The sequence below is a fragment of the Salvia splendens genome, chromosome 16, assembly GCF_004379255.2.
Source record: "Salvia splendens isolate huo1 chromosome 16, SspV2, whole genome shotgun sequence".
In the NCBI taxonomy this organism is placed as follows: domain Eukaryota; kingdom Viridiplantae; phylum Streptophyta; class Magnoliopsida; order Lamiales; family Lamiaceae; genus Salvia; species Salvia splendens.
Genome location: NC_056047.1, coordinates 2346235 through 2359326, shown reverse-complemented (window position 1 = coordinate 2359326; position 13092 = coordinate 2346235).

Genomic DNA, 13092 nt, shown 5'->3' with positions numbered 1-13092 from the left:
TTCCGGAAATGTTTTTATGGAGGTGAACTGTTTGTCTTGCCAACTGTTTTATTTTGAAACCTATCTGAAGTGGTTTACCACATATGTTTAATCGAATTCGGGTCTGTTGGGCTGCGAACCCTCAGGCTAGTGTACACGAGACTGGGTGCCATCTGAGAGCAAGTTGGCCGGTCTAGATGACCTGGGGTGTGGCCACGCCCCTTGTCATGGTTTGGATCAGATAGTGTATGATTGAGGGAATAAGGGTGGCAATATCGGAAAATGACTGCGCAGTCGAATTTATGAAATGTATTTTGTGTACTTGGGTTATTTTCATTATACTCAAAACCCCAATGTTACACTGTTATGGCATGACAAACTATGTTTTTGGCGTGTGTCCACTGGGTGCATAAGTACTCAGCCCTGCATGTTGTTTTCTTAATGTGCAGGTTGAGCGACGATGGGGATGACGGATGTTGAGCAGCCAAAGCTGAAATAGTATTTTTATTTGGTCTTTTGGATGGTGTCGTGTCGTCATACATGGCAGCATCTGTCTTTTGGTCTTTCCGCTGCTTGTAATCCGATACAATGTTTTCCTTTAAACTCTGAATACTTTAACTTTTGTAATGTCGTCTTAAGTACAATGTTTAAAAGTGAACTTCCTTTATTAAATGTTTTGGGTCAAATATTCTTGTTACCCCCTTTCTTCCCCGCTTCTTTATCCCCCCCTAGTCGCGGTCCACCGTACTTCCTATCCTTAGGAAATGCGGGCGTGACAGAGTGGTATCAGAGCTGTTTGAGTGATCTAACAAATTTCGGGACGAAATTTTGTTAAGGTGGGAGGAATGTAATATCCGAGATCTTGTGGTTTTTGGTTCTTTAAATTAATGAATGTCTTATGTTTTTGTGTTTATTTGATTGTTGTGGATGTGGGATTTTCTACCTAGACAAATTAAAATTTGGTTTTATTAATTCAGCTATGTTTTAAAATTCTAATTAATCGATTTAAACCTCTCTCTCCCTCCCCATTTTCGAAATCCCTTCCCCATCACCCCATGATGTTCTCAACTTCCTCCACCCTCACATAACCGATCCTTTTCTTCCCCTTTCCTTTTCTTCTCTCTTTTCGGTCACTCTCTCAATCTCTCCCTCTCTCTCTCGCAAAGTTGCTCTCTCTCACTGGTAAGTCTCCCTCCTTCTCCCTCTCGGTTTTTATCTTCTTCCTTTCACCCCCTCTTATCACCTTCTTGGATTCCTCAAGGTGATACCCTCCTTCGTCGTGAATCGGAGTCGGAAAAGGAAGTAAAGCTTTTGCGTTTCGTTTGAACCATCCGGGGAAGGTAACCCCTAACCCTTGTTTAATTCGAAAACTCATGCATATAGGACGTTTTGGTTGGTTTAGATGCTGAATAGGGTTTGTGGCTATGTGATATGGTTGAGCATGTTTTTGATAGTAACTGGCAGTGGGTTCCGACCCCTTTTTAACTAAGCAAACGATCTCCGTTGGGTACGAAATTTTGAACTGTGTAAAGGTTAATGTGTCTTTTGTGTGGTGTGTAAATTTCAGCCTCTTTGGATGTCGTATGAATTTATTATGATTTTTGCAAGTAATCTGCGCAGTTTCGCGAGTTGTATGTTTTTGGGAGATGTTTTCATGTGCAAGTGGCGTGTTTCTGAGTGATAGGTTTTTGTGATGAATGTGGGTGTGTTTGGCCAAGAGATGGCTCGGAGGAATCAGTGTTTGGTTCGAGAGTTTTCGTGTGTGTTGGCCGAGAGTTGTTGGGTTCAGCCTAGGGCAGATTTGTGGAGAGTCTGGAAGGGATGATCCCAGGTGTTTGGGTGTGTTTTGGGATGTAGAATGCGTGGTGTGTTTGTCGTATAGGGTTTGAGAATCGGGGGTCAGAGGAAAAGGGGTGTAAATTAGGCGCCGAGCAGACGGCCGAGGTGGTCGGCCGAGGTGCCGAGCCGGACGGCCGAGACGGTCGGTCGAGGTGCCGAGCCGGACGGCCGAGACGGTCGGCCGAGGTGCCGAACAGGCGGCCGAGACGGTCGGCCGAGGTGCCGAGCCGGACGGCCGAGATGGTCGGCCGAGGTGCCGAGCTGTGCCGAGACAGGTGCCGAGCTGAGCCGAGACAGGTGCCGAGCTGTGCCGAGACAGGTGCCGAGCTGTGCCGAGACAGGTGCCGAGCTGTGCCGAGACAAGTGCCGAGCTGTGCCGAGACAGGTGCCGAGCTGTGCCGAGACAGGCGGCCGAGGTGCCGAGCCAGGCGGCCGAGATGGTCGGCCAAGGTGCCGAGCCAGGCGGCCGAGGTGCCGAGCCAGGCGGCCGAGACGGTCGGCCGAGGTGCCGAGCCAGGCGGCCGAGACACCGAGCCAGGCCGAGACGCCGATCCTTTTTCCGAGCTTTTTCCGAACCTTTCCGAGCCAAGTGAGCCGTTGCACAGTAAGGGTATGCCAGGACTTGGAGTGCTGTGTTCGTGTGTCGTGTGCGCGTTTTGGGTACGTCGTTTGCATGCGGGGTGTGTTTCGAACGTGTGACTTTGTGTGTTTGTTTTGTAATATGTTGTTAAGTGTATGTACGTGTAACGTGCTAGATGTTGAAGTCGTCCACGTAGGATTCATGCATTGTCGTTTAAACCTCGTTTACCCTGACTCTAATCATGATATTATTTATCTTTCAAAAGGGTGATCGTTTACGAGGAAAGTGTGGTTGAAGAGAATTATTTTAAAAGCTAAGCAATCGAGGTGGGCTTTCCTATCCTAATATACTGTGGGATATCTTTAATACGGACTTTGTTCCGGAAATGTTTTTATGGAGGTGAACTGTTTGTCTTGCCAACTGTTTTATTTTGAAACCTATCTGAAGTGGTTTACCACATATGTTTAATCGAATTCGGGTCTGTTGGGCTGCGAACCCTCAGGCTAGTGTACACGAGACTGGGTGCCATCTGAGAGCAAGTTGGCCGGTCTAGATGACCTGGGGTGTGGCCACGCCCCTTGTCATGGTTTGGATCAGATAGTGTATGATTGAGGGAATAAGGGTGGCAATATCGGAAAATGACTGCGCAGTCGAATTTATGAAATGTATTTTGTGTACTTGGGTTATTTTCATTATACTCAAAACCCCAATGTTACACTGTTATGGCATGACAAACTATGTTTTTGGCGTGTGTCCACTGGGTGCATAAGTACTCAGCCCTGCATGTTGTTTTCTTAATGTGCAGGTTGAGCGACGATGGGGATGACGGATGTTGAGCAGCCAAAGCTGAAATAGTGTTTTTATTTGGTCTTTTGGATGGTGTCGTGTCGTCATACATGGCAGCATCTGTCTTTTGGTCTTTCCGCTGCTTGTAATCCGATACAATGTTTTCCTTTAAACTCTGAATACTTTAACTTTTGTAATGTCGTCTTAAGTACAATGTTTAAAAGTGAACTTCCTTTATTAAATGTTTTGGGTCAAATATTCTTGTTATCCCCTTTCTTCCCCGCTTCTTTATCCCCCCCCTAGTCGCGGTCCACCGTACTTCCTATCCTTAGGAAATGCGGGCGTGACAAATTTCCTCAGTGATAGCTGCTGTACCATCTTCTTTGTGATTTTCAGCTTGTCTTTTCTTCCAAGCAAAGCAATTTTGCTTGATGTGTCCTGGTTTCTTACACCAAAAACAACTTCTTGACTCCTTCTGATCACCTTCCTTCGCACCCCGTGGTCTCCATTTATCAGATGAGGGTTTCTTGAATTTGAATTGTTTCTTTGATGCAGTCTTCACATTAAGGCTTTCAGCAGCTTGATCGATTTGCTTGCTGACAGATTTCTGCATTCCCTTCAGCTTTAATGCAGAATATACCTCCTCTAAAGTCACCTTCGAATCCCTTCCAAGAAGTATTGAGTCTTTGAATTGCTCAAAACTCTGAGGCAGAGCATTCAATAACATCAAAGCTTTATCCTCATCTTTCATGGCATCATCCACACTCTCAAGATCATCTATGCACTTGCGAAAATCTTCTAATTGATCTGCTAAGTTCTTGGAGTCAGAAAACTTGAAATTGAATAACCTTTGTTTGAGATGCAATCTATTTGAGATCGACTTCTCCATATAGATTTTCTCTAACTTCTCCCAAACTCCTGCGGCATCATCTTCCTTTTGAACCTCCCTCAAGACTCTATCGCTGAGACACAAGACAATCGAGCTATACGCCTTGTATTCCAGTTCTTGAGATTTCGCCGCATCCATTCCTTGAATCTCCTCCTCATCCGCCTTGGATTTGACATAATCCCAGACTCCTTGCTGCATAAGAACAGCTTTCATTTTCAATCTCCACAGGCCGAAATCATTTTCGCCGGTGAACCGCTCAACGTCGAACTTCGTGGTAGACATTGTTGAATGCGTCGTCCTTCTTCGTTTTCCCACAGACGGCGCCAATTTGTAATGATATCAAATACGCGACTCAATCTTGCTATCACAACAAGATCGATTCCGGAACAAGAAGAACAAACACTCGATATGAAAATGAATAAAGCTAAGAACAACTCTCGGAGAATTAATGGAAATCTTGTATTCAATTTTGTGGAAGATTACAAACTGATGGATGAAAAATCTTTTTCTCTCACTCCGCTTGCACAGCTCGGTTATTCACTCTATTTGACTAACACTAATCTAACAACCAAAACAAATCCAACGGCTGTCATTTAAGCTAACTAACTAATCGCATCCGACGGCTCACGTTTGTCTGTGCATCAGTTAATAACAACGGCCAACACCGAACTCGACTAAGTTCGGCTAATACCGAGCACCTGCAAGCTCGGCTAATCACCGAGCACGATTAAGCTCGGCTAACACCGAGCTGCAATCAATCACCTAACAGTATATCAGTCCCTGCCGAGCACGATTAAGCTCGGCTAACACCGAGCTTGACTGATTGTGCAGTTTTGCCCCAATCCTCATAACAAGTTTTGATATGCACTGTGCTGTTGGAGAAAATATATGAAGTTTGATTAATCGAATAATTTCTCCAAAATTATGTTTCATTTGAATTTGAATTTGAATTGAAATTGAAATTGAAATTGTTATAACACTGAAATTCTAATATTTTATACTATGCATTTTATGAGTACTATTTGATTGCTTACAGCCATCGAATGCTTACAGCCATCGAATCAAATGTGAATAACATTAATTTAATACACAAAGGAGTATTTACCAACGATTAGTCTAATCACTCGATCACACTATTGACTTATACTACTGCTCCTACTATATAGTATTATTTTAAGCTTTATTTATTTTGGTAGTATAAAAAATAATGTTTCAAATTGATAATGTGGTTCAGTTATTTGCTATATGTGCTGAGAAAAATGATAAAATTGATGAGCGGTCTCGTTCTTGTAGATTTTTTTGGATGCTTCATTTAAGATTACCTAAATTACATGTGGAAAAATTAGGAAAATTGTTAAAATTCCAAATTTTACTAAATATTACTCTCTCCGTCCCCAAAGAATATGCATTTTTGGTTCGGCACGGGTTTTAATGCAAAATTGGTAATGTAAGAGAGAGGTAAAAAGAAAAAATAATTAAAGTATTGTTAGTGGAGAATGAGTTTCACCTCATTAGAGAGAAAATTTTTTTCAAAATTGGAAAGTGCATATTCTTATGAGACAGACTAAAAAGGAAATAGTACATATTCTTATGGGACGGAGGTAGTATTAAAGTTACTGTATGAATCTAAATTCTAACAATTTACCTTCTTTTACTATACAATATCATATACTCCTGTATAAAAGATATCATAGTTTAACTATGTATCTAGAAAGAGTTGAATTCTTGTACGCCACATGACTAGCACATAGAGTCATATAGACCATGCATTTTCAAAGCACAATTAGATTTAGTCACCATACTTTATTTAATGTCTAATCAACCAAATTAATATCCTCTATAGACCATGCATTTTCAAAGCACAATTAGATTTAGTCACCCTACTTTATTTAATGTATAATCAACCAAATTAATATCCTCTATCTGAGGGTACTATGAGAAATAATTAGAATGATTGTAAAACTGAAAAGAAATGATGGTATAGAATGAAAAAAATAGCTTGTTACATTTTTAAAAAATAAATAGCAGTAAAATATTATGAAAAATAATACTACTCCATTGAAAGAGGCAGAGGCATATACGTACGTAAGAGAGTCATTGGATTTGACTACCAAATTTGTCTTGTTCTTACGACTCTACTAGTACTTATGATTTATGCTGGCTTAATGGTAGGTTATGTCCGAATTCTGAAGATTAAAAACTACTATTTCCGTCTCATGGTAGATGTCATACTTTCATTTTTAGTTTATCTCACAAAAGAGGTCATATTTCCTCTTTTGAAAAAAATTTCCTCTCACATCAATTATAAATTATATTTTCTATCACCACTTAACACACAAAACAACATTTCCTAAAATCTCATGCCATTTTTCAACTATGTCATCTTCTTTGGGACAGAGGGAGTACTATGTTGTAGTATATTTTAAAATATTAAACTTTCGAACGGCTCGTCATATTATAAACTATGGGGTACAGTTTATTTTTTATTTTACAATATTAACATCGGGGTTGCAAGAATAAACTTAAGATAAAAATCCTGATAAAAGTCACAATAAAATTAGTTTTATATATTATTATTTGTTTTATTTTCGGTAGCCTTAAATAATTTCGTGGATTAAACCGTCTGATTACCTTACCCCTTCCCCGCCACTATTGCCACCCACCATTTTTATTGTTGGCCAAATTAAAAACATAATGTTGGCATATTATCTTTTATTGTTGAGCCAAAATTAATAACATAATGTTGACATAATATCTTCTCTCAAACGTTCCCTAAGCTAAGTCAAAAACGGCAGTATTAATGTATACTACTTTTGAACATTGGGATGATCATAGAAAAACTTTTTTATTTTTTATAACATTCGTTTCATTTTCAAGTTGGGTCGTTTTTCTTCCTTCTCTGTTCTGGATCAATATATTTAGAAAATTGAGTCACCCAATGTATTTTGAATAGTCAAAGTGTGAAAGACAATAAATGTATTTAAGTTGCAGTAGTAATAGGAGTGTCGATTTTTTAATCTAATTTTTCTCTACCACTTTTTGACTTTTATATGGGTGATTTTTAGGATTGATCACATATTCACACCCAATTAAAATAGTACTATAATTTAACTGATAAGGTTAAAACATTTTATAACACTGTTAGTGGCCTCGTCTTTATGATTATGCAGTGTATTTTAAATGTTTACTGTTTTATTTTCAATTCTTAGGTAATAATCCATTACTAAGATAAAATAGTACTATAATTTAACTGATAAGGTTAAAACATTTTATAACACTGTTAGTGGCCTCGTCTTAATGATTATGCAGTATATTTTAAATGTTTACTATTTTATTTTCAATTCTTAGGTAATAATCCATTACTAAGATTGATCGTTTCAGGATTAGGAAACGTTATACTATTATAATATTTTAATTTTTTTTATAATTAATATTAAAATAATAAATTCAGGGACGGAGACGCAAATGAAATATCGAAAGTGAAAATTGAGGTTCAAATTCTTTAGTTGGTGGACAAATATTTCCATCATGATCATCCCCTTGTTCTCTTTGATTTGAGATAAAAGGACATAGACGAACATCTTAGTATCTTAATTTTATCCTTATAGATAAGATTTATTGGGTTCTCAAATGAAATATATAAAAAAATCACCTTTTATTTTACTGAATTAGTAATATCCAAATCTTTTAGAAGTTTAGAGTTAGTAATTAGATTTTTAGTTAGAGGTTTTATGTGTATATGTTTTTATTAGGAATAAAAGAAATAAATTAGGAAATAGAATTAATGAGATAAAGAAAAAGAAGAAAGAAAATGAATAGGAAGTTGATGAGTAAGTTAAGAGCATCCACAACCGTGCTCTTGCCAGCGGCACGGTTGTGGGCCCGGGCGGTACTATTCATGCCTGCTCTCTGGCAAGAGCACAACACCCACAACTATGCTCTTCCGCAAGGACGAGCACAATTAATATAAAATTCAATTACACAAAAACATTTTCATAACACTAAAATTCATTAAAAAAACCACAATAAAAATAACAAATTACAAATAAAATAAAAAGACATAATTAAAATCCTAAAAATTAAAAATTACATAATTAAAATACTAAAAATTAAAAATTACATAATTAAACTCCTAAAATTAAAAATTACATAATTATTGGCTAATATAACCACTCGGAACGCCCGAATCTTGGGTGAGAGGAGGGGCCGAATATTCCGTTTCCGGACTATGAAACGGTTGCGAACCGAACCATTCGGGGTTCCAACCGTGAGAGCCGCTTGGGTTGTCGTCGTTACCGGACATAGTGGTGTTGTAGGGTGTGAGAGGAAGATGAAAATGGATATGAGAGATTGATGATGAGAATTGTGTAGTGAAAGTGTGAATTTTTTGGAGTGAAATTGGGGGTATTTATAGATGAAAGTGTGTATTTTTGGAGTAAAAAAAATAAAAAAAAAATTAAAAAGTGGGGAAAAACGGTTATAAACGGATATAATTTTTTGGGGAAGTGAAATTTTTTTATTTTATTTTTTATCGATTTTTTTAATAAAAATCCGATTTTTTTTAAAAAAAAATAAAAAAATGTTTGAAACCAACGGCTATGCCGTTGGCGAATGGGAGACCGCCACGTGTGCGTCCGCTGGCACGGACGTGCTCGATACATCGAGCAGCGCCGTGCCAGCGGCGCGGTTGCAGCGGTGGCGGTCCTTCGCCTTGCCGCTGGCACGGACGGCGGTGGCGCCAACCGCCACCGCTGCGGATGCTCTAAGGAAGGAAACGTGTCTTATGGGGGAAAATAGGAAGAAGAATAAGAAAAAAAAAAGGAAAAAGGAAATAGGAAAATAGAAATTTCAAAATTCTTCCTCATCTTTCTCCTCTCCCTTTCGTGCTCTCTCTCCCCCTCTGTGAAGATTTTTGACAGCCATCCACTCCCTCCGATCAGCCACCGCGACTCCTCCGATCGCTCCACCACGTAACATGTAAAACACTCCATCAATCCAAGCTCTCAATTCCCCTTCTTTCCCTCAATTTTGGAGCTTAGGTTGCAAACCCACTTCCACTAATCTTTGGAAAATTGTTGAATTTAGAGGTTAGCTTCCTCCATAACCTCTTCAATCATGTTTGGTATCAGAGCCCAGATTTAAGTGATTCTCGGGCTTTAGTTGAGTCTTTAATATGTATAGAAGCATGCCACATAGGTTTGAAATGTCTGTGACTTGACACCGCTGCCATTTTAATCAGGATCGAGATGTCAGGTGAAGAAGCCTCTAGTCCTTTTTATATTTCTTCTGATTCTGAGTCTGAAGGGGTTCCTTTAGCCGATGTTGCTGCTCCTATGGCGGGGCAAGAGGATATATTACGCACCATGGCAACTGCAATGCAACAGATTGCTAGGAATGTGACACCAAGTCAATCTTCCATCCTTAAACAGATGCATGAATATCACGCGGAAGAATTCAGAGGTAAACTAGATGATAATCCAACCAAGGTTGAGTACTGGTTGGAACAGTTAGAGCGAATATTCGGCTGCATGACTTGTACATCAGATGAAAAGTTACAGGGTGCAACTGCACTTTTGAAAGAGGAGGCTCACAGGTGGTGGGTCGTGCTACTCTTCCAGACATGTTGACGTGGGATTTCTTTCTTAATAAATTTCGTGAATGCTATGTTGGAGAGCAGTACATAGAGGACCGACGACAAGAATTTCTACAGTTAGTTCAAGGTAGAAGGACTGTTCAACAGTACGAGATTGAGTTCCGACGTCTTTCGAGATATGCACCAGAGGTAAATTATTCAGATGTGGATATGTGTCGGAAGTTCAGGAGGGGTTTGAGGAGTATTATCCATGCTGGGCTAGTTGGATTGGAGACATCAGATTTGACAAAGTTATCACACGCTGCCCGGACCCTTGAACAACTTAAAGTTACTGAGAAAGTTGAAGAGGGCTCTATGAATCAAGAGAAACGGCCAGCAGAATCATCTCACTCGCCTTCTCGATTCTCGGGGAAAAGATTCAGAGACTTTAGAGGTAACAGGAGTTCAGTGCCTAGTCGATTCCAAGGCCAAAGACCAAGCCAAATGTCAGAGTTTAGGCCAAGGCAACAGTCAACTTCAATGGCTAGTACTGGAGGATCAGACAGAGTACCGATGTGCCAACATTGTGGAAGATCTCACCATGGTGAATGCCGAAAATTGCTAGGGACGTGCTTCTTATGTGGATCTAAGGATCATTACTACAGAGAGTGTCCGAGGGGACAAGTATCTTCTGAGACTAGATCGGCGCCAGGGGTGCAACAAGGTCGTGGAACCGGAAGGGGGTTTGGAGCAGCACGAGGACAGAGATCAGCATCTGAGCCCATACAGAGGCCAGCATCGAGAGCTCCTTCACGTGCTTATGCTATGCGGACTTGCGAGGATTCTGATGCTCATGATGTTATACTTGGTACTTTTACATTATTTGATATGTCTGTTATTGCTTTGATTGATCCCGGTTCTACTCATTCATATATTTGTGATAAGCTCATAGAAGAACATAGTTTACCCTTAGAAAAGACTAAATATGATATCTTAGTGTCAAATCCCCTGGGTATGAGTGTGGTAGTGAATCGAGTTTATAGAAATTGTCCTCTAAGTGTTCAAGGATGCCTCTTTTTAGCCAACCTGATGGAGTTACCGTTTCGTGAATTTGACATTATTTTGGGAATGGATTGGTTGTATATTCACCGTGCTCTAGTTGATTGCGGTAAGAAGAGAATAATATTATACACACTAGATGGCCATGAGGTGATAGTGGTTGGTGAGAGATCAGACTACCTTGATAATGTGATTTCTGCTACTACGGCTCGTAAGCTGGTGAGAAAGGGTTGTGAGGCATATTTAGCCTATATTCTAGATACACGAGCAGAGGATCCGAAGTTAACTGATATACCTATAGTGTCAGAATATCCTGATGTGTTTCCTGAAGAGTTACCAGGTTTGCCACCAGAACGCGAGGTTGAATTTGCTATTGAGGTTATACCAGGCACCACACCGATATCAATGGCTCCTTATAGAATGGCTCCGACAGAATTGAAAGAGTTGAAAGCCCAGCTTCAAGAATTACTTGATCGAGGGTTTATACGGCCGAGTGTATCACCTTGGGGAGCGCCAGTGTTGTTTGTGAAAAAGAAAGATGGATCATTCAGATTATGTATTGATTATCGACAGTTGAATAAGGTAACTGTTAAAAACAAATATCCTTTGCCTAGAATTGATGATTTATTTGATCAACTGAAGGGAGCAAGCATATTTTCGAAGATTGATCTACGATCAGGTTATTACCAGTTGAAGGTGAAAGATGATGATGTGTTTAAAACGGCTTTCAGAACTCGTTATGGCCATTATGAATTCAAAGTTATGCCTTTTGGGTTGACGAATGCCCCAGCTGCTTTTATGGACTTGATGAATCGGGTTTTTCAACCATACCTTGATCAGTTTGTAATTGTGTTTATTGATGACATACTTGTGTATTCTAAAACCAGGGATGATCATGAACGACATCTGAGAACAGTCTTGCAAGTATTGAGAGATAAGCAGTTGTACGCAAAGCTCAGTAAGTGTGAGTTCTGGCTTATGGAAGTAGCTTTTCTGAGTCATGTTATATCAGCAGAGGGAATTCGAGTGGATCCGAAGAAGATTGAAGCAGTGGTACAGTGGAAACCTCCGAAAAATGTTTCAGAAGTTCGCAGTTTTCTGGGCTTAGCGGGTTATTATCGCAGGTTTGTGAAGGGATTTTCTGTTATAGCAAAGCCAATTACTACTCTACTTCAGAAGAAGGTGTCGTTTAACTGGAGTGATGAATGTCAGATAAGTTTTGAAAAACTAAAGACGATTTTAACAGAAGCACCAGTGCTAATTCAACCTGAATCGGGAAAGGAGTACACTATATTTAGTGATGCATCACATAATGGTTTAGGCTGTGTATTGATGCTTTGGTGTAATTTGGCTATTGAACTATGCAATTGGAAGTAGGATATAATATTTAAGCATGAAAGTGATAGGAAAAATCTGATTTTTGGGATTTCATTTGTTGGAGATGAATCATAATTGGACTAAAACCATGTAATTTTGTTGTTGAACATGAAATGTTTGGAGAAATTACCCAATGACACACAAATAGGAAATAGCTTGTATGTGGGCTGTTCTGATGCTACTGTACTGGTCAGTTTCGGCCACTTTAACATGATATAATTTATGTTCTAAAAATTTTAATGCATACTATAAGGTCTTGGTAAGATGTCTGCAAAATTTCAGATCGTTTCGTCAACGTTTGCTATTTTTAAAAATTCATGCTAAACCGTCGCCAGAATCTGTCACAAACTGGCAGGCTGTAGTCAAACGTTCATAACTCCCTAGTCCCTTGGAATTTTGAGAAAAAACTTTTTTGTAATTAAAATAGACACATAGGGGTTTATTTTGGTATAGGGCTCGACCCCTAGTTATCTCCGAGCTAAGTCAGTTTATTATATGAAGTTGATGTAATGCAGTCAATATTTTTCTAAAGCTTTAAAAGTTGAGAATAAAGGTTTTTATGCTAAAAGGGAGATAGATAGATGTGATATTTTGGCTTCCATACTTGTGCTTTAAGTGTTTATTTATAATTTGTATATGTGATTGTTTGAAAAATTAGGTGAACCGAGTGCAAGCACAAGCGATAAGGGAAAAGGGCACCTCCATGGTTGACTAAGCAAGTAATAGCGGGTTTTTTTGACGTGTACATGTAGTGTACGCGTGTTCTAGAATTTAGTTCCTTAAACTTCGATAAATACTACTACTTGTTTGTGTGATTCGTATGCTTATGCCATAGAACCTAAGAATGATTGTGTGGATTTTGTGTACTTTCAAGGTGAAGTGACAGAAACGGTGGTATTTCTTATGCAAAGTGATTTAAATAATTATGTGTTGAATAATGTGAAAGTTGATATGAAATAGTTGCGTTGTGCCCCATTGCTTGAGTGAACCACATGGTATAGTTGGCATGCC